General features: G+C 53.5%; 2 long non-coding RNA genes across 2 annotated transcripts; both read left to right on the top strand.

Annotated features, from left to right (window-relative positions):
• The first annotated feature begins 568 nt into the window (after positions 1 to 568).
• On the top strand, positions 569 to 4,672 carry LOC135326745 (uncharacterized). The gene is made up of 2 exons (XR_010387004.1): positions 569 to 632; positions 1,870 to 4,672. It is a non-coding gene; the product is annotated as an uncharacterized LOC135326745 (long non-coding RNA).
• Positions 4,673 to 12,593: 7,921 nt separating this feature from the next.
• On the top strand, positions 12,594 to 16,703 carry LOC135326746 (uncharacterized). Its single transcript, XR_010387005.1, has 2 exons — positions 12,594 to 12,657; positions 13,895 to 16,703. It is a non-coding gene; the product is annotated as an uncharacterized LOC135326746 (long non-coding RNA).
• Positions 16,704 to 23,331: the final 6,628 nt, after the last annotated feature.

Genomic DNA, 23,331 nt, shown 5'->3' with positions numbered 1-23,331 from the left:
GAAGGAGAAGCCCGTCGCGGCCGTGGTGGCGGCGGCCGTCTTCGGCACGCCGAAGGTGAAGCCGCCTCCCGCCGCGCCCGACCCGAAGCTGAACTGGTTCATGGCTGCCGGCGGCCTGCGAGAGAAGGGGCGCGCCGCCGTCAGCCCTCGGGGGCGGGGGGGCGCCCCACGGCCCCGGCCCGCGGCTGAAGCGACGTGCGGGGGCGCGGCTCGCCGCCCACCGGGGCTGCGGCACCGGCCGAGGGCAGGGCAGGGCAGGGCAGGGCAGGGCGACGGGGGCGGGGCGGCGGCCCCGAGCACCTACCGGACCGACGGCGACGGCGACAGCCCCTCCCCGCCGCCAGCTCCCGCTCCCTGCACGGCGCGCGCGCCCGCTGAGGACGCTTTTTACGTTGCTTCCGGCCGGTAGACAGTGACGCAACTGCTCTGCGCCCGCCCCTCGCCCCGCCGCCCAGGCGCCGGCCGGGCTCTCACCGCTCCGAAAAACTATTGGCTCTCCCTGCCGCCGCTCATCGGACACCACGCCGCATTGGCTCACGGGGCGAGGCGGAGCGGCGGGCTCCTCGTTACTGTGGCAACGGAGGACGCGGCCGGTGCCGGGTGACGGTTGCAGGCGGCGGTTGCAGGCGGCGGTACGGCCGGGGCCGGGGCCGGGGCCGGGGCCGGGGCCGGGGCGCCCTGGCGCCCGCTGAGGCGGCTGCTCGCTGCGTGGCGTGGCGTGGCGTGGCGTGGCGTGGCGTGGGCCGGGCGGCCGCGGGAGGCCGGGGCCTGGGGCGGGGTCTCCGGGGCGGTGTGCGGCTGGAAGCGGCCGGGGCACCGCGGGCTTCTGTCGACGCAGAGCGGTGCAGGCCGTGGCGCTTCCAGAACGTTCCGTGGAGGCGGGAGGCTGCACCGGGCACATGCTGCTGCGGGACCGCTGCTGCAGGGGAGGTGTTCGACCCGGAGCTGCTGGCAGCTCCCTGCGGTGGCCGGGGAGAGCTGTCCTTCCCTCGCCCCTCCTCCCTTTCTCTCCCGCCCCCGGCTTCCCCCTCTAGGCCCGTCGTTGGGTTTTGTGTTTTGCAGCAGGTTATTTGGTGGTTTCAGCGCTCTGTATGACGGGGATGGTTAAATTGCCCACTCTCAGAGTTGTCTGGTCGGGATGAGTGAAGCTGTGCTTTAAAGACGTTAAGATGCTACATGAATGGGACTATATGGTTATATGTAAATTCACTGAGTTAATTGCTAAGTCCAATCTCCGTTCCTGGATAGCGAGAACCTGGGCTAAAGGAGGAAGACAATGCTAGATAATACAGTACTACTGGTTACAAAGCAAAGCTGTTTTCCATGGGGGCAGCTTAGATCTCTCTGCACCTCACTTCCCTGTGCTTTAGGTTGTTGGAGGGCGTACCGACTTGCCTGGGGCACTGTGCAAAGGCCCAAGACAGCTTGGACCTAGAGCTGGGCCTCTCCTAAGCCTCCCTGGAACAAGGAGGCCAGAGAACCTGGCGTGGAGACCCCTGCCTGGCTCCTCAGGGAGACAAATATAGTCCAGAATGCCAAATCGAAACCTGCAACAAGAAATTCTGCTGCCCTCAACCTGGCCACAGGAGCAGAAAATCCATGTTTGGATGGAGCTGTGCCAGAGCTAATAAGCACTGTTAGACTTGAGCAGGCTCCACAACAAGTGCTTGTGGAGCAAAAGAGTCAATAACTTGGTTACGGACAGGGGAACATTGATTATATTCCACTGTACACGTTGGCATCTCATGTAAGTTTTTGGGCAAAGTTTATCCTTCTAGAGCACAGCAGGAAAATTGTTTGCATTTGAGGAAGGACAGTATAGAAAAGGTGGTGTTCTTTCTTCATCTGTCACTTGTTTTTTCTGCGCAGGTAAGCTATGGATATGGATATAGATAGTATTTCCTCAGTCTCTTCTCTGCAGTCCCTTGCCAAGCTACTTAGTGATGCTCAAGAAGAAGATGACGACGACGACGACGACGACGATGACGGGGTGAGTCTTCCACAAGAAATGCTGCTGCTTCTACATGTTGTACCACAGTCTCACCTTGTTAACTAAGAAGCAAATTTGGCTTTTCCCAGGGTGAGTAAAGAAAGCCTTATGCAGCTTTGGACTGACTGAAACAGCTAGAAGGTATTTGTAGGGTAAGAAGCTCCTGAGGGAGAAAGTAAGGAAGATGCCCCAGGAATAGGAGGCGAGATTGTGAGCATGGAATGGGAGGAAGATTTATTTTCTCAGCCTAAAGGAAATGAGAACATGCAGTTGAAAGAGTGTTAGATACTTCAGACTTCCCCCTACTTTTCCCTGAAGTCTGCCAGAGATGAAGGCAATTACAACTAGATACAAAGGACTTCATATGAAGGAAAAAGTTGCTGCTTAACTTCTGAGTAGAGACTAAAATATCCAGAGGCAACTGAGTGTGCTAATTCTGCATGTCAGACACTGAAGAACTGTAGAGATAATTGATCACTGAAGTACAATATTATCCCTTATCCCTTCTTCTTTATGTCATTTCTTTTACAGACGCTTACTGTAGAAACAGTTGTCAGACAGGAAAGAATAGAAGAGCTGAAAGGCTCGGTATCACATTGCAAGTCCCTGGATACCTCATTTTAATTTCTGGCAATGGTTTCCTTCAGGTTTGAGTAGATCCAGAAAGTTTTGTTTACCTAACACATACACATGCTTGTTCTCCAGCGGCTTAGCAAAAAACTAAGTATTGAAACTCTTCAGATATTGTTCCAAAAATTCTATTCAGTTATTACTTCTATACAACACCTAACTAAAAAAAAAAAAAAAAAAAAAAAAAAAAAAAGTTTAAGTAGAACTGATTCAGTTGTTTTAAAGTACTGGGTTTTGTGCAGAGAAACATCAAATCAACCCCGAGGGCACAGCTATACTAGGATCATTTTGACACTATTTCTACAGCAGCATTTTCTTCCCCAAAGTAAACTATACAAGAGAGAAAACGTTGCACACAGGTCTCCCCAATAGACGTGGCCAGCAGGGCTGAATTAATCAAGGCAGGAAGACTGCAACGTCCAATGTCACTAGCCCAGAAAAAGCCCTCAGAAGAAAGGCCAAAAGTTGAATAAAACGGAGCTTTGAACGATAGGCAGGCTCTTTCAGATTCGACGCCGACAAACAATAATCAAAACCCAGTCTGCAAATTGTTTCACGACATCACCTTGACAGCTAAACATCTGTCCAAAGGGTCATTCAAATGACAGAAACTCCCATGCGAGCTTCAGGAAAACATCCTCTTGCTGTAAGAGAACTGTTCAGTCTAATCTCAATGTCCTGATTTCCAAACATCTCATTCCTGAGTTTAAATATTAAATATTTCATTTAATTGAAAATAGTTGCTCATTCTAACATACCAAGAGTGTGAGGACATTTTTAAGGCAATGTTTTTTTCAATTCTGTATTGTGAATTCTTTGCCACCAGGCGGAAGTGCAGCAACACAGCTCATCACAGGTCGGATTTTTCTTTCCCCAAGACATCCAGTTTCAGAGCACCTTCAAAACTGTTACTAAATATTTAGTGTCAGGTGTATTTCTTTATTTGTCCACTTTTCAGTTTGTCTCAGTTCAGGTTTCGCAACCTTGCCTTCTAAATCCTATCCATCTAACCATGCAAGTGCATCTAGAGACTGATACTTGAGTATGTAAGACTCTACTACTATGGCTTTCTATGAAGATTTCCTCTGTGCAAGGAAATGATTGCTGCCATATGCCTATCCGATGATGCCAAAATCTCTTGTCGTAATTCACCATTTCCAGTGTTGGCTTCCAGCCTCATCGGCTTTCTTAGTAATAAGGTGTGTACATAGTCGTAGTTTAAGAGAGAAGAATCAGGTGGGTCTGTGCGCGTCTAGATGAAAAAGTACGTATGTATGTATGCAGCTATACTGCCATCTGGCAGTATTTGGGAATGATGACACACAGGCAACTGTGGGACTCAGGATGGCGCGGCCCATGGAAGAGGGGTTTGCTCTGGGGTGCTCCCCAAGAGTTAAGGAACCCCGGTGCACCACGGCCGGAGTCACCACACTGTGGGGTTGCTGTAGCCCTCCAGCGACCCCTGAGTGCTGAGCAAACCTAGTCAGCAAAGGAGAAGTGACACTGCGGACTCGCCCTGTAAGCCTCTGGGTAGCGTGGAACTGGGTTATCTGTTGAGTACGCATACTGTTGGGTGTTGAACATGCGTACTGTTATCTGTTGCCCAGCCTCTTGACCACACTGTTATTGGCTGAGGCCGTCGGTTCTGCTGTGTGACTGTGGTCTGGCACTGTTCGAATGGGCAAGGAACTAAGCCCGGGAAGGATAAAAGAGAGTAAGCTACCTACCTCTGTGTGGACTCAGACTCGCCCTCAGTTGGCCTGCAGACCAGACAACCCACTGATCAGCGGGGACGCCACTGATGGCGACCGCCAGGGAGAACCTGAATCATCCCGGCACAGCCCGAGCGTGGTGAGAAGAGTCTGGGGAAAACTGTACCGGAGGGGTGGCCCGTAAGTACAAGGAAAGGGTGAGAATGGTCACTGTACCGCGCATCCGAGAAAAGTCACTGTACTGAGCATCCGTGGCTTAACCAGGGAGCTCTAATATGTGTATTCTATTTTCAGTTCTATTGTATTTCTAGCTTTACTATTCAGCTTTGTTATACTTGTAGATGGTTTGGTGTTAATTGTTTAGTGTTGTCATATGTAACTTCTTATACCTGCCAAATGATGATCTCTGAAGTTCAGCGCGCTAACCCAGGAATCTGACAGAATCTCAGCTGCTCCCCTGTTGGCGCATCACAGTTGTGCAGGAGCTGGTAGGCTTCGAGTCTGGATTTGCTGGGAGCTGAATCAGGTCACAGCTGTGCGGGAAAGGGGCTTTGCAGCAGTTGCCACCACTTGCGCCTGTCAGGGTGCGCGGAGCAGCAGAGGAGGGCAGCAGGCTGCCCGAGCACCGCTGGGGCGCAGGCAGTGGCTGTGGCGGGGAGGGGGCTTTGCTGCACGGGGCAGCGGGACAGAGCGCCCGCCGCCTCCAGCCCCGGCGCCGCAGCTGGGCTCCGGCTGTGCCCGCACGGCTGCTGCCGAGGCCCCGAGGCCTGGCCACCGGGACACTCTGCAGCCCCGCACTGGAAAGCCCCATTACTTGGATTTAGAAATCCTAGTTAGTGGGATTTAACCCATTCAAGAGTGCCACCGGCACAGCCGCGGAGCGCAGACAGGCCGCGAGCCGCCGGCAGGGTGGCAGCGCTTCCCGGCCCTGGTGGGTGGGCACGAGTGCGGCGTGCCCGGGAGCCAGCGTGAAAGCGCGGGGAGCGAGCGCGGGGCTGCCGGCCTGCGGGGCTGTGAGGGGCTCTCGTAGCCGGCGTCCCCCGCGCTGCCGCTCGCCCAGGAGCGCTCCTGGCCAAAGCCCTCGGGCCCGGCCATGTTGGCACTGGAGCGCGTGCGAGTGGAGGAGCTCTGTGCCCCAAGGCCTGTGGGTGGGAGAGATCCCCCCCACCCCCGGCCCCCGCGAGCTGCTCTAAGGAAACACCACTCTGGCGCTGCGTGAGCTCTGCCTCCTCTCCGTCTTTATTGCCCAGGGGCCTCCTCGTGCAGGTGGCCGGGCGCGATGATGGCACCGGCCCGAGACGGAGGAGCACGGTGCGGGCAGGCTGGGCGGAGGGACGGTGCCGTGGCCTGGTGTCGGTGCCCAGCCCGAGATGCCACCCGTTCAGGCCTTGTCGCCGGCTGGTGCTTCGAGCCTGCCTGTGCCAGGCACGCCTGCATCTGCGGTGTTCTCCTCCTGCGTGGTGGCACTGAAATGGAAGCCGGGGTTGTGTGCAGTAGCTCTCTGAAGGGCACACTGGCCAGCCCCAAGGGAAAGGGAGCAGGAGAATACGCCCTTAAGCTGCCCCCAGAGGCCCCAAAGCAAGCCCGCCCTTGAAAGGGGCGCAGCATAGCCTGAGCAAGGTGTCTTCTGCTTTTGTGGTGGCGATTACCTGTCACTGGAAGAGCTTCTGCTGAACTCTCCCATGCCCGGTGTAGGAGGCAGGGATGGGAGAAGGCCGCCATACGGATTGTCGTCTTCATTGCCCCAGATGTTGCAGAGCTCTAGGCTTGCTGCGCTCGGAGAAGCACACCTGGAGCAGGTACACTGCAGGCTGCTGTGAAGCTGGAAATAACACATTAGCAGATGAGCTTTGCGTTGGTGCGAGTTTGAAGAGGGGAAGGTTTGAAGGGACTTGCTCGGATGGAGCTTTTTGTCCTGGAGGCAGGACAGAACTCACCTCTCCGCAGTGGCAGCGGTAGTGGCAAGCGGATGCCTCGGCATCGTCCTCTGGAGACCTAGGAATCGTACCGAGAGGTATGGTAAAGGATTTTTAGTTGTCCTTTTGAAAGGAAGCGCGCTCCCTAGGAGGGAACTTGTGCTCTGTTCCATTTGCCAGGGAAAGGGTTAAAATGCCGGCCTGGGAGCTTTCTGGGAAGCCTTGAGAGTACCTGTGGGCTTCAGGTAAGCACTTTGTGCAGCTGTGTAATGGCTGCCTTGCAGGTGTGCTGTTCTTGTTGCCATGCCCACATTGGGAGCTGCTGTGCAAGGTGTATCACTTTGCAAGGGGTGTGAATTTCAAACATTACCTTTCTTTCCTGGTCTTGAGTCGGTAGTAGAGCCAAACGCAGAACGCAAAGAACAACGTCAAGATGACGAGCGTCAAAGTGTTGGCGACGATGACGACAACAGTTCTGCGTTTTGGAGGGCTGGGGTCAGCCTCTGCAGAACCCTTGGGGGAGAGTACTGCAAAACAGTGGCCAGAGATCAGCGTTTAATATAAACGTGCATGCTGTGGTAGGTGAAAGGTAGGAAGGGGAGGGCTGAAGCGTGAAGAGCCCAAGCGCAGCGGCACACGCATCACAGCCGTGGGGACGTGGCATCCCAGCACGTGCGGGATGCCATGTGGTATCCTAGTTTGGTGCCGTGCATTGAGAAAACGCCCCATTCTTCTCTTCTCCCCCCTGCTCCTTTTGGTGCGTTTTGCTCCTCCTCTCTCCCTCCTTCCTGCGCTGGGAGAAAGGGAAGCAGGAGCCTGCTGTCACGAGCGAGACCCACTCTTGTGCTGGGCCGAGGCTCGGCAGATGCTTGTGTGTGCCCAGGGCGGGCAGCGCAGGAGGGCGGCGCAGAAGGCTGTGGAAAGCCGCGTCTCTGCAGAAGAGCTCCTCCTCAAGTGTTCTCAGCTTTGGAAGGGAGCCCCCTATTCTGCCTGTGCCCCCAGGTGCTGGTAGGGGCCCGTGGGAGCGCTGCCTTGCCCCTGGAGATTCACCCTTAGACAATGTTAGTGGGGGAGAGGAGGTCTTGCGTCGGAGTACGTACCTTCAGACAGCACCGAAGCCTCTCTTTCCCCAGGTATGGGGACCCCGTGTACAAGAAGAGTACACAGGAGAAGGCACACCAAGGCAGAGCAGCCAGCCATGTCTGCTGGTACTCCCAAAGCTGTGTGCGCAAATGAGGCCTGCCCGGCAACGGGGCCCTGGGTTGCCCTGGCGGTGCTGTGACATCGCCGGCGGGCGTGCAGACCTTGTGAAGGTGTCAGGAGCTCCTCACAATGGGCCGCTGAGCGTGCGCGCGGCCTGCCAGCTCCTTCCCAGTCACCCTGCACAGGCGTGACCTCAGTGCCACCGGCTGTTTGTTGTAGGCCGTGCTTCTCCTGAGCGCCGTTTGGCGGGGAGGCGGTCTTTCACGGAGCCGGGCAGGCTGTGCAGACGAACCTCTGCAGGGCCTGACGAAAGCTAGGGAGGATGCGCAGGAGCAGGCTGGGAGACTGTCTGGCTCCGTGCATTTCCCCACAGTAAAACAGTAGCCACAGGAAAACACTAGGCACGTTAAGGGAGTGTTTAAATGGGTACGTCTGCTTTAGACCCCACGACAGGCAGGGGCTTTCCTTTCCCCGAAGAAAGGAAGGCGGCTGTGACCCCCCCCCCCACCCCCCCCGCCCCTTGCTCTCGGGCTGACACACTGCCCCGGCAAGGCAGCAAAAGCCACATTCCAAAATTCATTTTCGGGGTGCCGTGCTCCCTGGTATTGCTACCTTAGTATAATCCTTGCACTCCAGTTGGAAATAGCGTGTGGGCTGTGGCCCCATAATGCTGATATACAAGCCATGGAAGCAGTTACCCAGCGAGGGCAGTTGACCTGGAAAAAACAATAGTGAATCTGTAACCACAGAAGTGATAGAAAACACACCCATCGATGCCTTAACGCTTTTAAATGAAGACATACACAATATTGGCCAAATTACTGTACAGAATCATTTCACACTTGACTGTTTGCTAGCCTCTCAAGGAGCAGTGTGTGCCTTAACTAATGACAGTTGCTGTTTTTATGTTAACCATTTCCATCAGATTACTACTGATGTATATCAGATAGCCAACCGCACTAAAGTTTTGCATATCGTTGGGGAGGACCTCCAGTGACCCCTGAGTGCTGAGCAAGCCTAGTCAGCAAAGGAGAAGTGACACTGCAGACTCGCCCTGTAAGCCTCTGGGTAGCGTGGAACTGGGTTGTCTGTTGACCACCCTGTTGGTATCCATCCTGTTACCGGCTGAGGCCATCGCTTCTGTTGTGTAACCGTGGTCTGGCACTGTTTGATTGGATGAAAAACCCTAAGCCTCTGAAGGACAGAAGAAAGCCACATACCTCTGTGCGGACTCAGTCTCACCCTCACTTGGCCTGCACACCCAGCAACCCACCCATCAGCAGGGACACCCCGATGGCAACTGCCAGGGAGAACCTGAATCATCCCAGCATAGCTTGAGCACGCTGAGAACAATCTGGGGAAAACCGTACTGGAGAGGTGGTCCATAAGGACAAGGAAAGGCTGAGAACGGTCACTGTACCGTGCATCTGTGGCTTAACCACAGAGCTCTGATATGTGCATTCTGTTTTCAGTTCTTTACTTTTTAGCTTTGTTAGACTTGTAGATGGTCTGGTGTAAGTTGTTCAGTGTTGTCCAGTGTCCGTCGTATGTGTGTAACTGCTTAGCTCTAGTAAATTCTTACACTTGACAAATGATGATCTCTTGAGTTCAGTGCAACTAACCCGAATCTGAAAGAATCTCCGACGCCCCTCTATTGGCGCGTCACAGTCAACAAAACCACCTTGGATAAAACAGTGAGTAGGCTACACCCTGCTTACGGAATATAGTCCTTGTCTCAAACAGGCCCGCAAGTTTCACTGTTAAAGTGAAACAGGTTTGTTGCCTGGGTTCAGCAACAGTTCAGCATCCTGGGCAGGGCACTCCCCTTCCTCACCACTCCCATCCCTGCCTCTATACCCCCACCCCAAATCCACCAAAGACACTCTCCAAGCACTTCAAATGCAACTCTGACACTTCTCTTCAGTGGCAGAATTATTTCAGCCTCAGCCTCCAAACCCCTTCAGTAATACTTCTCAAACACCACTCAGCTTAGGAATCCCCATCCCTAATGATGAAGACCCCCACCCCCACCAGCCCAAAAAGTACTGACAGCAAAGCCATTCAAAATCCTGCAAGGCACATTCAAACACGAGAGCATCCCACTGTTATCTCGGCAGTCACTTGCCTTCTGGGCCATTTTACACTGTACTTGTCTTCCTTTATCACCTCCGGTTTCAAATTCACACATACACAGTCACAAAATAAAGACTGGCCATTCAGAATGTAAGGAGGCAAGACTACAGGCTACTTCATCTCAGCATTAAGCTCAAATATCACAAGAAACAGCTAAGCCAAGAGATGCTGTTCTGAGAAACTTCCCCACATAAACAGATGCTTTGCTTCAGACTGACCTAGCCAGGTGGCAAACTCACTAATTCAGACACACATACAAGTTCTGCCAATTGCTGTAATGTTAAGAAACAAACGGATACATGCATATCCGCTTGGGCCCTAATGGGTGCACTTTTGCGTCTGTAACTAGAGACCCTGGATAAATAGGGAAAAAAAGAAAGCATGTATTACGACCACGAGTTTCACTTCACACCAGCAAAAGCTGAAGGAGGCTTCAGAACTTCACACACCACCCCCAGGTGCCCTCCATGTCGGCAGGCTTCCCAATTACAGCCCACATTCCCAGCCCAGGCACTCACCTGAGCACTGTCCCCCAAGGCTGAAGGCAGTTGCTGGCTGTGTTGTTTGTTGCTCCTAGGGTGGCAGCAGCGGTGGCAGCGGCAGCAGGCGCTGCTCCAAAGGTCAGCCCCGCGGGCGCTGCTTGCGGGGCCGCACTGCTTACGGTGCTGATACTGAAGCTGGGTGTTGCTGCCTGGGTTGCACTACCACTGGAAAAAGTAAACCCTCCAGTTGTCCCAGACCGAGTGGTAGTGGCGGTGGTACCAGCAGAGCCAAAAACAAAGCCAGAGGGGGCTGCTGCTTGCCTTGAGGGCGCACTAGCCGGTACAGAGCTGCCGAACCCAAAGCCTCCTGTGATACCTGCAGCTTGAGTTGTGCTACTGCCTCCCAAGTGTAATTTGGGTGCCTTTCCCCTAGGGGAAAAAAAAAAAAAAAAAAAGTAAGGTAATCTGAGACATATATCCAGTGAACTACTAAGAATCAGCTTTCTTACAAAGTATTTACTGACAGCAGAGAACATCTTAATTTCAGAGATGTGCACTTCAGGTTCCTACTTCAAGCTAACTGCAGCCCAGTTTTGACACAGATCGCACTACAATTCCTGTCATACAGACTCCACCAAGTCCACTTTTACTGACTCCTCCTTAATTACCTCCTCCCACCAAGGTATTTACATCACCATGAATGTTTCAGAATAAGTTTCTTCTCTCAGACCTTACACATCCTTGTCACCTCCTCTGCTTCAAACTAACACAAGACTTTCTTCCAGCTGCCTTCCCACTGCTAGCCTCCATCCAACTCCCTTTCCACCGTTCTCGGGTGGAAAAGTTATTTTAAATTTAACAAACAAAAACAGTACGATGATGACAAAAGGCCTTCCTGAGCAGCAGCTGCATATTTGGAAGAAAGAAGGAAAGAACATAAGCTAAGAAGGAAAGAGTGTATTTTTTGAAAAAGTGAAGCCATTCTTTCGTATGATTTTCCACTAGTATAACTGCCCCAGGGACCCTCAGAAATGGCACTATTCTGTAAAGTAAAACTGAAAAGCAAAAATGCCAATAACCTCAATTACTTACCAGCTCCAGTCTCTCCCCTTTCCCAGCCACAAGGCAGATGACAAAGTAAAACTACAGCTCGCACCTGCCTAACACCTCTTTTCCATTGCTATCAATAAGATGCTGGTTCTTGGTAACCTTCATTCTACCTTACTAACATGACCTGAGGAGCACTGCTCGGGCAAAAGCAGAGCAAGCAGGATTTCCCTGGGCTGTTTCATCACATTTTTCCACTTCAGAAGTGGGACTATCTGGAAAGACAAATGATTCTACCAATTCCCATTCCAGGGTTTACAGTGTCTTAAAAGGACTGAAGTCCTGCTTGGGAAAGGACAGATTCTGAGCACCCCAAGTTTTAATCACAACAGAACAGGCGCACCATGCAAAAGCTCAAATTCTCCTTTTTCTTAACCAGCATGGACTCATGTCTCCAAAGCAGCAGCATAAACATACAACTTTCAGCAGTGGAATAAGTCACAGGATTGACTGGTCTTGATAGCCCGTGGAAAAGTGAATGGAGAGAAAGAACAGGCCCCAGTAAACACCTACGGATGTGCTGCACTGCAGCACAGGTTCACCCCGCAACAGCAGCGGCCTCGCTCTGTTCTGAGGTACTTTCCCAGGCGCCTCCAAAGCAGCAGGCCGCTCGGCAGCGCCGCCACCTCCCCCCCCGCCCCCCCGCGGCGGCGGGCGCTGGGCCGCGGGACTCACCCCAGCGAGAACACGGCCCCGGCCGGCGCCGCCGTGGCGGCGGGCTGCGTGCCGAAGCTGAAGCCGGCGGGCTGCGCGGTGCTGGCCGGCGTGCTGAGGGAGAAGAGCCCGGCCGGCTGGCTGCTGGCGGGCGTCTGCGCCGCCGTGCCGAAGCTGAAGCCTCCCGAGGCGGCGGAGGTGGAGAAGGAGAAGCCCGTCGCGGCCGTGGTGGCGGCGGCCGTCTTCGGCACGCCGAAGGTGAAGCCGCCTCCCGCCGCGCCCGACCCGAAGCTGAACTGGTTCATGGCTGCCGGCGGCCTGCGAGAGAAGGGGCGCGCCGCCGTCAGCCCTCGGGGGCGGGGGGGCGCCCCACGGCCCCGGCCCGCGGCTGAAGCGACGTGCGGGGGCGCGGCTCGCCGCCCACCGGGGCTGCGGCACCGGCCGAGGGCAGGGCAGGGCAGGGCAGGGCGACGGGGGCGGGGCGGCGGCCCCGAGCACCTACCGGACCGACGGCGACGGCGACAGCCCCTCCCCGCCGCCAGCTCCCGCTCCCTGCACGGCGCGCGCGCCCGCTGAGGACGCTTTTTACGTTGCTTCCGGCCGGTAGACAGTGACGCAACTGCTCTGCGCCCGCCCCTCGCCCCGCCGCCCAGGCGCCGGCCGGGCTCTCACCGCTCCGAAAAACTATTGGCTCTCCCTGCCGCCGCTCATCGGACACCACGCCGCATTGGCTCACGGGGCGAGGCGGAGCGGCGGGCTCCTCGTTACTGTGGCAACGGAGGACGCGGCCGGTGCCGGGTGACGGTTGCAGGCGGCGGTTGCAGGCGGCGGTACGGCCGGGGCCGGGGCCGGGGCCGGGGCCGGGGCCGGGGCGCCCTGGCGCCCGCTGAGGCGGCTGCTCGCTGCGTGGCGTGGCGTGGCGTGGCGTGGCGTGGCGTGGGCCGGGCGGCCGCGGGAGGCCGGGGCCTGGGGCGGGGTCTCCGGGGCGGTGTGCGGCTGGAAGCGGCCGGGGCACCGCGGGCTTCTGTCGACGCAGAGCGGTGCAGGCCGTGGCGCTTCCAGAACGTTCCGTGGAGGCGGGAGGCTGCACCGGGCACATGCTGCTGCGGGACCGCTGCTGCAGGGGAGGTGTTCGACCCGGAGCTGCTGGCAGCTCCCTGCGGTGGCCGGGGAGAGCTGTCCTTCCCTCGCCCCTCCTCCCTTTCTCTCCCGCCCCCGGCTTCCCCCTCTAGGCCCGTCGTTGGGTTTTGTGTTTTGCAGCAGGTTATTTGGTGGTTTCAGCGCTCTGTATGACGGGGATGGTTAAATTGCCCACTCTCAGAGTTGTCTGGTCGGGATGAGTGAAGCTGTGCTTTAAAGACGTTAAGATGCTACATGAATGGGACTATATGGTTATATGTAAATTCACTGAGTTAATTGCTAAGTCCAATCTCCGTTCCTGGATAGCGAGAACCTGGGCTAAAGGAGGAAGACAATGCTAGATAATACAGTACTACTGGTTACAAAGCAAAGCTGTTTTCCATGGGGGCAGCTTAGATCTCTCTGCACCTCACTTCCCTGTGCTTTAGGTTGTTGGAGGGCGTACCGACTTGCCTGGGGCACTGTGCAAAGGCCCAAGACAGCTTGGACCTAGAGCTGGGCCTCTCCTAAGCCTCCCTGGAACAAGGAGGCCAGAGAACCTGGCGTGGAGACCCCTGCCTGGCTCCTCAGGGAGACAAATATAGTCCAGAATGCCAAATCGAAACCTGCAACAAGAAATTCTGCTGCCCTCAACCTGGCCACAGGAGCAGAAAATCCATGTTTGGATGGAGCTGTGCCAGAGCTAATAAGCACTGTTAGACTTGAGCAGGCTCCACAACAAGTGCTTGTGGAGCAAAAGAGTCAATAACTTGGTTACGGACAGGGGAACATTGATTATATTCCACTGTACACGTTGGCATCTCATGTAAGTTTTTGGGCAAAGTTTATCCTTCTAGAGCACAGCAGGAAAATTGTTTGCATTTGAGGAAGGACAGTATAGAAAAGGTGGTGTTCTTTCTTCATCTGTCACTTGTTTTTTCTGCGCAGGTAAGCTATGGATATGGATATAGATAGTATTTCCTCAGTCTCTTCTCTGCAGTCCCTTGCCAAGCTACTTAGTGATGCTCAAGAAGAAGATGACGACGACGACGACGACGACGATGACGGGGTGAGTCTTCCACAAGAAATGCTGCTGCTTCTACATGTTGTACCACAGTCTCACCTTGTTAACTAAGAAGCAAATTTGGCTTTTCCCAGGGTGAGTAAAGAAAGCCTTATGCAGCTTTGGACTGACTGAAACAGCTAGAAGGTATTTGTAGGGTAAGAAGCTCCTGAGGGAGAAAGTAAGGAAGATGCCCCAGGAATAGGAGGCGAGATTGTGAGCATGGAATGGGAGGAAGATTTATTTTCTCAGCCTAAAGGAAATGAGAACATGCAGTTGAAAGAGTGTTAGATACTTCAGACTTCCCCCTACTTTTCCCTGAAGTCTGCCAGAGATGAAGGCAATTACAACTAGATACAAAGGACTTCATATGAAGGAAAAAGTTGCTGCTTAACTTCTGAGTAGAGACTAAAATATCCAGAGGCAACTGAGTGTGCTAATTCTGCATGTCAGACACTGAAGAACTGTAGAGATAATTGATCACTGAAGTACAATATTATCCCTTATCCCTTCTTCTTTATGTCATTTCTTTTACAGACGCTTACTGTAGAAACAGTTGTCAGACAGGAAAGAATAGAAGAGCTGAAAGGCTCGGTATCACATTGCAAGTCCCTGGATACCTCATTTTAATTTCTGGCAATGGTTTCCTTCAGGTTTGAGTAGATCCAGAAAGTTTTGTTTACCTAACACATACACATGCTTGTTCTCCAGCGGCTTAGCAAAAAACTAAGTATTGAAACTCTTCAGATATTGTTCCAAAAATTCTATTCAGTTATTACTTCTATACAACACCTAACTAAAAAAAAAAAAAAAAAAAAAAAAAAGAAAAAGTTTAAGTAGAACTGATTCAGTTGTTTTAAAGTACTGGGTTTTGTGCAGAGAAACATCAAATCAACCCCAAGGGCACAGCTATACTAGGATCATTTTGACACTATTTCTACAGCAGCATTTTCTTCCCCAAAGTAAACTATACAAGAGAGAAAACGTTGCACACAGGTCTCCCCAATAGACGTGGCCAGCAGGGCTGAATTAATCAAGGCAGGAAGACTGCAACGTCCAATGTCACTAGCCCAGAAAAAGCCCTCAGAAGAAAGGCCAAAAGTTGAATAAAACGGAGCTTTGAACGATAGGCAGGCTCTTTCAGATTCGACGCCGACAAACAATAATCAAAACCCAGTCTGCAAATTGTTTCACGACATCACCTTGACAGCTAAACATCTGTCCAAAGGGTCATTCAAATGACAGAAACTCCCATGCGAGCTTCAGGAAAACATCCTCTTGCTGTAAGAGAACTGTTCAGTCTAATCTCAATGTCCTGATTTCCAAACATCTCATTCCTGAGTTTAAATATTAAATATTTCATTTAATTGAAAATAGTTGCTCATTCTAACATACCAAGAGTGTGAGGACATTTTTAAGGCAATGTTTTTTTCAATTCTGTATTGTGAATTCTTTGCCACCAGGCGGAAGTGCAGCAACACAGCTCATCACAGGTCGGATTTTTCTTTCCCCAAGACATCCAGTTTCAGAGCACCTTCAAAACTGTTACTAAATATTTAGTGTCAGGTGTATTTCTTTATTTGTCCACTTTTCAGTTTGTCTCAGTTCAGGTTTCGCAACCTTGCCTTCTAAATCCTATCCATCTAACCATGCAAGTGCATCTAGAGACTGATACTTGAGTATGTAAGACTCTACTACTATGGCTTTCTATGAAGATTTCCTCTGTGCAAGGAAATGATTGCTGCCATATGCCTATCCGATGATGCCAAAATCTCTTGTCGTAATTCACCATTTCCAGTGTTGGCTTCCAGCCTCATCGGCTTTCTTAGTAATAAGGTGTGTACATAGTCGTAGTTTAAGAGAGAAGAATCAGGTGGGTCTGTGCGCGTCTAGATGAAAAAGTACGTATGTATGTATGCAGCTATACTGCCATCTGGCAGTATTTGGGAATGATGACACACAGGCAACTGTGGGACTCAGGATGGCGCGGCCCATGGAAGAGGGGTTTGCTCTGGGGTGCTCCCCAAGAGTTAAGGAACCCCGGTGCACCACGGCCGGAGTCACCACACTGTGGGGTTGCTGTAGCCCTCCAGCGACCCCTGAGTGCTGAGCAAACCTAGTCAGCAAAGGAGAAGTGACACTGCGGACTCGCCCTGTAAGCCTCTGGGTAGCGTGGAACTGGGTTATCTGTTGAGTACGCATACTGTTGGGTGTTGAACATGCGTACTGTTATCTGTTGCCCAGCCTCTTGACCACACTGTTATTGGCTGAGGCCGTCGGTTCTGCTGTGTGACTGTGGTCTGGCACTGTTCGAATGGGCAAGGAACTAAGCCCGGGAAGGATAAAAGAGAGTAAGCTACCTACCTCTGTGTGGACTCAGACTCGCCCTCAGTTGGCCTGCAGACCAGACAACCCACTGATCAGCGGGGACGCCACTGATGGCGACCGCCAGGGAGAACCTGAATCATCCCGGCACAGCCCGAGCGTGGTGAGAAGAGTCTGGGGAAAACTGTACCGGAGGGGTGGCCCGTAAGTACAAGGAAAGGGTGAGAATGGTCACTGTACCGTGCATCCGAGAAAAGTCACTGTACTGAGCATCCGTGGCTTAACCAGGGAGCTCTAATATGTGTATTCTATTTTCAGTTCTATTGTATTTCTAGCTTTACTATACTTTTCAGCTTTGTTATACTTGTAGATGGTTTGGTGTTAATTGTTTAGTGTTGTCATATGTAACTTCTTATACCTGCCAAATGATGATCTCTGAAGTTCAGCGCGCTAACCCAGGAATCTGACAGAATCTCAGCTGCTCCCCTGTTGGCGCATCACAGTTGTGCAGGAGCTGGTAGGCTTCGAGTCTGGATTTGCTGGGAGCTGAATCAGGTCACAGCTGTGCGGGAAAGGGGCTTTGCAGCAGTTGCCACCACTTGCGCCTGTCAGGGTGCGCGGAGCAGCAGAGGAGGGCAGCAGGCTGCCCGAGCACCGCTGGGGCGCAGGCAGTGGCTGTGGCGGGGAGGGGGCTTTGCTGCACGGGGCAGCGGGACAGAGCGCCCGCCGCCTCCAGCCCCGGCGCCGCAGCCGGGCTCCGGCTGTGCCCGCACGGCTGCTGCCAAGGCCCCGAGGCCTGGCCACCGGGACACTCTGCAGCCCCGCATTGGAAAGCCCCATTACTTGGATTTAGAAATCCTAGTTAGTGGGATTTAACCCATTCAAGAGTGCCACCGGCACAGCCGCGGAGCGCAGACAGGCCGCGAGCCGCCGGCAGGGTGGCAGCGCTTCCCGGCCCTGGTGGGTGGGCACGAGTGCGGCGTGCCCGGGAGCCAGCGTGAAAGCGCGGGGAGCGAGCGCGGGGCTGCCGGCCTGCGGGGCTGTGAGGGGCTCTCGTAGCCGGCGTCCCCCGCGCTGCCGCTCGCCCAGGAGCGCTCCTGGCCAAAGCCCTCGGGCCCGGCCATGTTGGCACTGGAGCGCGTGCGAGTGGAGGAGCTCTGTGCCCCAAGGCCTGTGGGTGGGAGAGATCCCCCCCACCCCCGGCCCCCGCGAGCTGCTCTAAGGAAACACCACTGGCGCTGCGTGAGCTCTGCCTCCTCTCCGTCTTTATTGCCCAGGGGCCTCCTCGTGCAGGTGGCCGGGCGTGATGATGGCACCGGCCCGAGACGGAGGAGCACGGTGCGGGCAGGCTGGGCAGAGGGACGGTGCCGTGGCCTGGTGTCGGTGCCCAGCCCGAGATGCCACCCGTTCAGGCCTTGTCGCTGGTTGGTGCTTCGAGCCTGCCTGTGCCAGGCACGCCTGCATCTGCGGTGTTCTCCTCCTGCGTGGTGGCACTGAAATGGAAGCCGGGGTTGTGTGCAGTAGCTCTCTGAAGGGCACACTGGCCAGCCCCAAGGGAAAGGGAGCAGGAGAATACGCCCTTAAGCTGCCCCCAGAGGCCCCAAAGCAAGCCCGCCCTTGAAAGGGGCGCAGCATAGCCTGAGCAAGGTGTCTTCTGCTTTTGTGGTGGCGATTACCTGTCACTGGAAGAGCTTCTGCTGAACTCTCCCATGCCCGGTGTAGGAGGCAGGGATGGGAGAAGGCCGCCATACGGATTGTCGTCTTCATTGCCCCAGATGTTGCAGAGCTCTAGGCTTGCTGCGCTCGGAGAAGCACACCTGGAGCAGGTACACTGCAGGCTGCTGTGAAGCTGGAAATAACACATTAGCAGATGAGCTTTGTGTTGGTGCGAGTTTGAAGAGGGGAAGGTTTGAAGGGACTTGCTCGGATGGAGCTTTTTGTCCTGGAGGCAGGACAGAACTCACCTCTCCGCAGTGGCAGCGGTAGTGGCAAGCGGATGCCTCGGCATCGTCCTCTGGAGACCTAGGAATCGTACCGAGAGGTATGGTAAAGGATTTTTAGTTGTCCTTTTGAAAGGAAGCGCGCTCCCTAGGAGGGAACTTGTGCTCTGTTCCATTTGCCAGGGAAAGGGTTAAAATGCCGGCCTGGGAGCTTTCTGGGAAGCCTTGAGAGTACCTGTGGGCTTCAGGTAAGCACTTTGTGCAGCTGTGTAATGGCTGCCTTGCAGGTGTGCTGTTCTTGTTGCCATGCCCACATTGGAAGCTGCTGTGCAAGGTGTATCACTTTGCAAGGGGTGTGAATTTCAAACATTACCTTTCTTTCCTGGTCTTGAGTCGGTAGTAGAGCCAAACGCAGAACGCAAAGAACAACGTCAAGATGACGAGCGTCAAAGTGTTGGCGACGATGACGACAACAGTTCTGCGTTTTGGAGGGCTGGGGTCAGCCTCTGCAGAACCCTTGGGGGAGAGTACTGCAAAACAGTGGCCAGAGATCAGCGTTTAATATAAACGTGCATGCTGTGGTAGGTGAAAGGTAGGAAGGGGAGGGCTGAAGCGTGAAGAGCCCAAGCGCAGCGGCACACGCATCACAGCCGTGGGGACGTGGCATCCCAGCACGTGCGGGATGCCATGTGGTATCCTAGTTTGGTGCCGTGCATTGAGAAAACGCCCCATTCTTCTCTTCTCCCCCCTGCTCCTTTTGGTGCGTTTTGCTCCTCCTCTCTCCCTCCTTCCTGCGCTGGGAGAAAGGGAAGCAGGAGCCTGCTGTCACGAGCGAGACCCACTCTTGTGCTGGGCCGAGGCTCGGCAGATGCTTGTGTGTGCCCAGGGCGGGCAGCGCAGGAGGGCGGCGCAGAAGGCTGTGGAAAGCCGCGTCTCTGCAGAAGAGCTCCTCCTCAAGTGTTCTCAGCTTTGGAAGGGAGCCCCCTATTCTGCCTGTGCCCCCAGGTGCTGGTAGGGGCCCGTGGGAGCGCTGCCTTGCCCCTGGAGATTCACCCTTAGACAATGTTAGTGGGGGAGAGGAGGTCTTGCGTCAGAGTACGTACCTTCAGACAGCACCGAAGCCTCTCTTTCCCCAGGTATGGGGACCCCGTGTACAAGAAGAGTACACAGGAGAAGGCACACCAAGGCAGAGCAGCCAGCCATGTCTGCTGGTACTCCCAAAGCTGTGTGCGCAAATGAGGCCTGCCCGGCAACGGGGCCCTGGGTTGCCCTGGCGGTGCTGTGACATCGCCGGCGGGCGTGCAGACCTTGTGAAGGTGTCAGGAGCTCCTCACAATGGGCCGCTGAGCGTGCGCGCGGCCTGCCAGCTCCTTCCCAGTCACCCTGCACAGGCGTGACCTCAGTGCCACCGGCTGTTTGTTGTAGGCCGTGCTTCTCCTGAGCGCCGTTTGGCGGGGAGGCGGTCTTTCACGGAGCCGGGCAGGCTGTGCAGACGAGCCTCTGCAGGGCCTGACGAAAGCTAGGGAGGATGCGCAGGAGCAGGCTGGGAGACTGTCTGGCTCCGTGCATTTCCCCACAGTAAAACAGTAGCCACAGGAAAACACTAGGCACGTTAAGGGAGTGTTTAAATGGGTACGTCTGCTTTAGACCCCACGACAGGCAGGGGCTTTCCTTTCCCCGAAGAAAGGAAGGCGGCTGTGACGCCCCTCCCCCCCGCCCCTTGCTCTCGGGCTGACACACTGCCCCGGCAAGGCAGCAAAAGCCACATTCCAAAATTCATTTTCGGGGTGCCGTGCTCCCTGGTATTGCTACCTTAGTATAATCCTTGCACTCCAGTTGGAAATAGCGTGTGGGCTGTGGCCCCATAATGCTGATATACAAGCCATGGAAGCAGTTACCCAGCGAGGGCAGTTGACCTGGAAAAAACAATAGTGAATCTGTAACCACAGAAGTGATAGAAAACACACCCATCGATGCCTTAACGCTTTTAAATGAAGACATACACAATATTGGCCAAACTACTGTACAGAATCATTTCACACTTGACTGTTTGCTAGCCTCTCAAGGAGCAGTGTGTGCCTTAACTAATGACAGTTGCTGTTTTTATGTTAACCATTTCCATCAGATTACTACTGATGTATATCAGATAGCCAACCGCACTAAAGTTTTGCATATCGTTGGGGAGGACCTCCAGTGACCCCTGAGTGCTGAGCAAGCCTAGTCAGCAAAGGAGAAGTGACACTGCAGACTCGCCCTGTAAGCCTCTGGGTAGCGTGGAACTGGGTTGTCTGTTGACCACCCTGTTGGTATCCATCCTGTTACCGGCTGAGGCCATCGCTTCTGTTGTGTAACCGTGGTCTGGCACTGTTTGATTGGATGAAAAACCCTAAGCCTCTGAAGGACAGAAGAAAGCCACATACCTCTGTGCGGACTCAGTCTCACCCTCACTTGGCCTGCACACCCAGCAACCCACCCATCAGCAGGGACACCCCGATGGCAACTGCCAGGGAGAACCTGAATCATCCCAGCATAGCTTGAGCACGCTGAGAACAATCTGGGGAAAACCGTACTGGAGAGGTGGTCCATAAGGACAAGGAAAGGCTGAGAACGGTCACTGTACCGTGCATCTGTGGCTTAACCACAGAGCTCTGATATGTGCATTCTGTTTTCAGTTCTTTACTTTTTAGCTTTGTTAGACTTGTAGATGGTCTGGTGTAAGTTGTTCAGTGTTGTCCAGTGTCCGTCGTATGTGTGTAACTGCTTAGCTCTAGTAAATTCTTACACTTGACAAATGATGATCTCTTGAGTTCAGTGCAACTAACCCGAATCTGAAAGAATCTCCGACGCCCCTCTATTGGCGCGTCACAGTCAACAAAACCACCTTGGATAAAACAGTGAGTAGGCTACACCCTGCTTACGGAATATAGTCCTTGTCTCAAACAGGCCCGCAAGTTTCACTGTTAAAGTGAAACAGGTTTGTTGCCTGGGTTCAGCAACAGTTCAGCATCCTGGGCAGGGCACTCCCCTTCCTCACCACTCCCATCCCTGCCTCTATACCCCCACCCCAAATCCACCAAAGACACTCTCCAAGCACTTCAAATGCAACTCTGACACTTCTCTTCAGTGGCAGAATTATTTCAGCCTCAGCCTCCAAACCCCTTCAGTAATACTTCTCAAACACCACTCAGCTTAGGAATCCCCATCCCTAATGATGAAGACCCCCACCCCCACCAGCCCAAAAAGTACTGACAGCAAAGCCATTCAAAATCCTGCAAGGCACATTCAAACACGAGAGCATCCCACTGTTATCTCGGCAGTCACTTGCCTTCTGGGCCATTTTACACTGTACTTGTCTTCCTTTATCACCTCCGGTTTCAAATTCACACATACACAGTCACAAAATAAAGACTGGCCATTCAGAATGTAAGGAGGCAAGACTACAGGCTACTTCATCTCAGCATTAAGCTCAAATATCACAAGAAACAGCTAAGCCAAGAGATGCTGTTCTGAGAAACTTCCCCACATAAACAGATGCTTTGCTTCAGACTGACCTAGCCAGGTGGCAAACTCACTAATTCAGACACACATACAAGTTCTGCCAATTGCTGTAATGTTAAGAAACAAACGGATACATGCATATCCGCTTGGGCCCTAATGGGTGCACTTTTGCGTCTGTAACTAGAGACCCTGGATAAATAGGGAAAAAAAGAAAGCATGTATTACGACCACGAGTTTCACTTCACACCAGCAAAAGCTGAAGGAGGCTTCAGAACTTCACACACCACCCCCAGGTGCCCTCCATGTCGGCAGGCTTCCCAATTACAGCCCACATTCCCAGCCCAGGCACTCACCTGAGCACTGTCCCCCAAGGCTGAAGGCAGTTGCTGGCTGTGTTGTTTGTTGCTCCTAGGGTGGCAGCAGCGGTGGCAGCGGCAGCAGGCGCTGCTCCAAAGGTCAACCCCGCGGGCGCTGCTTGCGGGGCCGCACTGCTTACGGTGCTGATACTGAAGCTGGGTGTTGCTGCCTGGGTTGCACTACCACTGGAAAAAGTAAACCCTCCAGTTGTCCCAGACTCAGTGGTAGTGGCGGTGGTACCAGCAGAGCCAAAAACAAAGCCAGAGGGGGCTGCTGCTTGCCTTGAGGGCGCACTAGCCGGTACAGAGCCGCCGAACCCAAAGCCTCCTGTGATACCTGCAGCTTGAGTTGTGCTACTGCCTCCCAAGTGTAATTTGGGTGCCTTTCCCCTAGGGAAAAAAAAAAAAAAAGTAAGGTAATCTGAGACATATATCCAGTGAACTACTAAGAATCAGCTTTCTTACAAAGTATTTACTGACAGCAGAGAACATCTTAATTTCAGAGATGTGCACTTCAGGTTCCTACTTCAAGCTAACTGCAGCCCAGTTTTGACACAGATCGCACTACAATTCCTGTCATACAGACTCCACCAAGTCCACTTTTACTGACTCCTCCTTAATTACCTCCTCCCACCAAGGTATTTACATCACCATGAATGTTTCAGAATAAGTTTCTTCTCTCAGACCTTACACATCCTTGTCACCTCCTCTGCTTCAAACTAACACAAGACTTTCTTCCAGCTGCCTTCCCACTGCTAGCCTCCATCCAACTCCCTTTCCACCGTTCTCGGGTGGAAAAGTTATTTTAAATTTAACAAACAAAAACAGTACGATGATGACAAAAGGCCTTCCTGAGCAGCAGCTGCATATTTGGAAGAAAGAAGGAAAGAACATAAGCTAAGAAGGAAAGAGTGTATTTTTTGAAAAAGTGAAGCCATTCTTTCGTATGATTTTCCACTAGTATAACTGCCCCAGGGACCCTCAGAAATGGCACTATTCTGTAAAGTAAAACTGAAAAGCAAAAATGCCAATAACCTCAATTACTTACCAGCTCCAGTCTCTCCCCTTTCCCAGCCACAAGGCAGATGACAAAGTAAAACTACAGCTCGCACCTGCCTTAACACCTCTTTTCCATTGCTATCAATAAGATGCTGGTTCTTGGTAACCTTCATTCTACCTTACTAACATGACCTGAGGAGCACT

This window comes from Dromaius novaehollandiae, unplaced genomic scaffold, assembly GCF_036370855.1.
Source record: "Dromaius novaehollandiae isolate bDroNov1 unplaced genomic scaffold, bDroNov1.hap1 HAP1_SCAFFOLD_110, whole genome shotgun sequence".
Taxonomy (NCBI): Eukaryota; Metazoa; Chordata; class Aves; order Casuariiformes; family Dromaiidae; genus Dromaius; species Dromaius novaehollandiae.
This window is presented reverse-complemented; position numbering and strand designations above follow the sequence as displayed.